The following is a 4,521-nucleotide window of genomic DNA, read 5'->3' on the forward strand; positions in this document are numbered from 1 at the left end:
TGAAGAACTCAGAACAATTCCTGGTATATCATAAGTATTCAATAAAGATGAAGAGTTACTATTATTATTATTATTATTATCATTATTATTATTATTTTCACTATCATCATCCCCATTGGCTCCCAAGATATGTTTGTTGAGTGAATAAAATAATGCAAGAATATGTGAATGAACGATAGTAAAGGGACAATAAAGAAACAAGCCCAGACCGAGTAGAGATAGTAGGAACTATACTTGGCCCCTTTTGGCTCTCTGAGCAGCACCATGGCAGTCGGCAAGAACAAGCGTCTTACGAAAGGTGACAAGAAGGGAACCAAGAAGAAAGTGGTGGACCCCTTTGCTAAGAAAGATTGGTATGATGTGGAAGCACCCACAATGTTCAATATAAGAAATATTGGAAAAACACTAGTCACAAGAACTCAAGAAACCAAAATCGCATCCAATGGTTTCAAGGGTCATGTTTTTGATGTGAGCCTAGCTGACCTGCAGAATGATAAAGTTACATTTAGAAAATTCAAGTTAATTACTCAGGATGTTCAGGGCCAAAACTACTTGACTAATTTCCACGGTATGGATCTTATCCATGACAAAATGTGCTCCGTGGTCAAAAAAATGGCAGACGATGATTGAAGCTTATGTTGAGGTCAAGACTACCAATGGTTATTTGCTTTGTCTATTCTGTTTGTTTTACTAAAAAACACAACAATCATATTGGGAAGACCTCTTATGCTCAGCCTCAACAGGTCCGCCAAATTCGGAAGAAGATGATGGAAATCATGACCCAAGAGGTGCAGACAAATGACTCGGAAGAGGTGGTCAATAAATTCATTCCAGAGAGCATTGGAAAAGACATAGAAAAGTCTTCCAATCTATGTACCTGCTTCATGATGTCTTTGTTAGAAAAGTCAAAATGCTGAAGAAGCCCAAGTTTGAATTGGGAAAACTCATGGAGCTTCATGGTGAAGGTAGAAGCTCTGGAAAAGTTACTGGGGATGAGACAGGTGCTAAAGTTGAGAGAGTTGATGCATATGAGTCCCCAGTCCAAGAATCTGCTTAAAATTCAGATTTTCATGGTGACAAAACCTGTTCGTGATGTTTTTAAAAAAAAAGGAACTATAAAATTGGAAGGATCCTTCCAGAGCTGGGATTGTTTTGTTTCAGGTTCTGTTTATTATTTAGGGTCTCTGAAGCTAGAGAAGAATTAGGATCAACAGCAGGGTGCTTACAAGTAAGGCCTCTGGACTTGGATAGACCTGCATTTGCAGTCAAGTTCCAGCCCTTCCTACTTACTGCTTGATCTTGGAAAATTGTTTATCCTTCAGCTTCCTCAATCAGAAAATCAGAAAATCAGAAAAATAACAGAATCTATCTCACTGTTGTGGCAAATGTTAAAAAAAGATAATGCATGGATAGTTTATTACCACAAAGACTGGAACATTGTAAATATTTAGTAAATAATGACTCATTATCTTTCTTCTCATTGTGCCTTTTCTTCCTCAGAGGAGCATTTATAGTATAAATAACATGCTTATTTGGGTGTGTAAGTGGGGCTGCAAAAGGGCTGTGTTTTAGGGGGATATTGGCCTCCGGCAGAAAATTGCATTTAACCAGACTTGAAACGATGAAGTTCAAGACAATGATGTAATTATTTTAAAAAGGAAAGGACAGGAGAGATAAAAAGATATGTCAAAAGATGAATCAATTAATCATCTGAGGTTGTCTGAATAACTAGGGGGAGTAAAGACCAACAGGTTTGTGGATTCCAATTAGCAGGAAAACAAGGCACCACTTACTCAATTACTAGTTAATAATGACCTAAAATATCTAGAAGATCTGCATAATAACTTATAAAAAGTTTTCCTATACCCTATCTGTTGATTTTTTATGACACTTTTATAATGTGAACCTCACTGTTTCTTATTTTATAGGTAAAGGAAAAAATATCCTCAGCCAGGAAGGAAACACTCCCAAGATAACATAAGCCAGTAAGTGGTAAAGTCAAAACTCTGTTCCTGGTTTTAGATTTGAAATTCCATGGACTTTCCATTATATTATTGCCTTGCTGGAAATTAGGTTGTCTCTAAGGCCTTGTCTATGTAAACCAATTATGATGAAACAGTTGATGGGTTTTCCAATATTGAAAATTGAGTTTGACCAGTTGACTTTTTCAGTCATTCTTTACTTAGATTCAGTAAAAGTGTCAATTCCCTGGGCTCAGTCTGGGTCTACTTGTGGAAGAACTGATCCCACGATTGTCTTCAGTCCATAGGCCTTGTTTGGAGGCAAACAGAGGAGGGGTCGGGGGCGGGGGGTGGAGGGGAGGGGTGTTTGTTTGTTTGTTTCAAATTGGCACAATTTGCCTGACCTTGTTCTAGTCCTGCATCAGATGAGAAGCAGACATGATGAGAATATTGTCTAGCAAAGTAGTTCTCAAAGTATGGTCCCCAGCCCAGCAGCACCGTTTCCTGGGAATATGTCTGACATGCAAGTCTTCCAGCCCTTTCCCGAACAGAATGAATCTGAAACTTTTGGGATGAGGCCCAGCTATCTGTGTTTTTAACAACCCTTCCAGTGATTCTGTTGTACCCATTTGAGAACCACTGATATAGAACAATACCTTACAATAGCAATAATTTCACAGCAGAAACCATGTTGTATGTAGGTGGGCATTCAGATTTTCCAGAACATTACAGATATCTAATAAATGCTCAAAAAATCAATAAATGAGAATAAGACATGGTAAGCAGCAGCACTCCATGCAGCTTTCAAACTCACATGTATCTTTGTTTTCATATTTGCAGGTTGTATAATTTTCTTTTGACAGAAAATGTGCTGATTGTCAATGTATTGCCACTAGAAATCAATAGCTGACACACTTATGTAACAAAATTGCTAACAGAGAAAAAATACAACCTGAACACAGTACCTCAGAAAAGAAAATGTGAAGCAATGTTGAAATAAGACTTTACATGAAATACACAAAAAGGAAAAATAACTCATTAATAAAAAATTTTTCAATTTCATGTCTTTTTCCACTTATACAGTATTATAGTAAACTAATCCGATCTATAGTAAACGATCTATAGTAAACCAATACTCTGCAAGGAGGGCCCTGAAAGTGATTAAAACAGCAAAAGCAGATTACCTAAACAAATTCAGATAGCGAGTCTCTTAAAGAAGTTTACCCAATGAATCACATCCCTTGCTATTTATGGCCTTTTGTAGTCCCCTCCCAAAGCGAATTTAGCTGAACCTCGTGTGAAAAATAAAACACACAGAAGGCATTGTTTGATTTCCAAAGATGGGTCACAAGTAACCTTGCAGCTTCTGATTTGATTTCTTTAAACACTCTAAGGGGGAAATCAGCCACCATATCTATAGTCCAACTCTCTTGAGACTGCCATTTTGTGAGGAAACCAAACCAGCCATGTGAAGAGGTGATATATGAGGCCTAACAATTAAGTTCACGAACTGTAGCAACACTGTTGCTAACCTTTTTTGATATCAGAATTTGATACAAATTCACTATGAATTTGTACCACCTGGACAAACAGTTAACCAAGTTTACTATTTGGAAGTGCTAAAAAGGCTGCGTGAAAAAGTTAGATGACCTAAACTTTTCGCCAACACTGCATATCTTTTGCATCATGACAATGCACCAGCTCACATGGCACTGTCTGTGAGGAAGTTTTTAGCCAGTAAACAGGAGGGTATTGGAACACCCTCCCTACTCACCTGATCTGGCCCACAACAACTTTTTTTAACTGAAGGTAAAGGAGATACTGAAAGGAAGACATTATGATGACATTCAGGACATCAAGGTAATACGACGACAGCTCTGATGATCATTCCAGAAAAAGAGTTCCAAAATTGCTTTGAAGGGTGGACCAAGCACTGGTGTCAGTGCATAGCTTCCCAAGGGGAGTACTTCGAAGGTGACCATAGTGATATTCAGCAATGAGGTATGTAGCACGTTTTCCTGGGATGAATTTGCAAACTTAATTGTCAGACCATGTAGAGAGGGTATGCTACCTAGGCAACTTCCAAGTGTTTTAGTTGGCCCAGCTGAGGCAACAGCCCTGTGAACACTGCATGTCATAGATGTCCACCTCAACTGAGCCTTCAAATAACTCCCCTCGGCTACCATGTAACAGCAACCTCATGACAGACTACTGAAGAGAGCCCAGATGAGCCTTGTTAGTACACAGAAATATGACAGAGAGTAATTAATTGTTTTAAGCTAAGTTTTGAGGTGGCCCTCTACACATCAACAGATAACAGAAATACTAATGTTCACTTCAAACAATCTTTATGTTAATAATCATAGGGATAAAATATATACATGAGTGAATAGTAACCTGATTTGACTATTTATCATTATTTCTATCCATTTCCTTTCAATCACAGGAATTTTGATTTCCTACTCAATCGCGCCAGAAGTATCCACCTAATTCTGTCCCTTTTTGCCCATACAATTTGATCAACAGAAACCTAGAGAAAGCTGAATTTCATACCAGAGAA

The 4,521-nt window shown here is 38.0% G+C and overlaps 1 pseudogene; it reads left to right on the forward strand.

Moving 5' to 3' along the window:
• The first annotated feature begins 264 nt into the window (after nucleotides 1-264).
• On the forward strand, nucleotides 265-1,057 carry LOC117033731 (40S ribosomal protein S3a-like; annotated as a pseudogene).
• Nucleotides 1,058-4,521: the final 3,464 nt, after the last annotated feature.

Source organism: Rhinolophus ferrumequinum, chromosome 14 (genome assembly GCF_004115265.2).
Source record: "Rhinolophus ferrumequinum isolate MPI-CBG mRhiFer1 chromosome 14, mRhiFer1_v1.p, whole genome shotgun sequence".
NCBI classification, from domain to species: Eukaryota; Metazoa; Chordata; class Mammalia; order Chiroptera; family Rhinolophidae; genus Rhinolophus; species Rhinolophus ferrumequinum.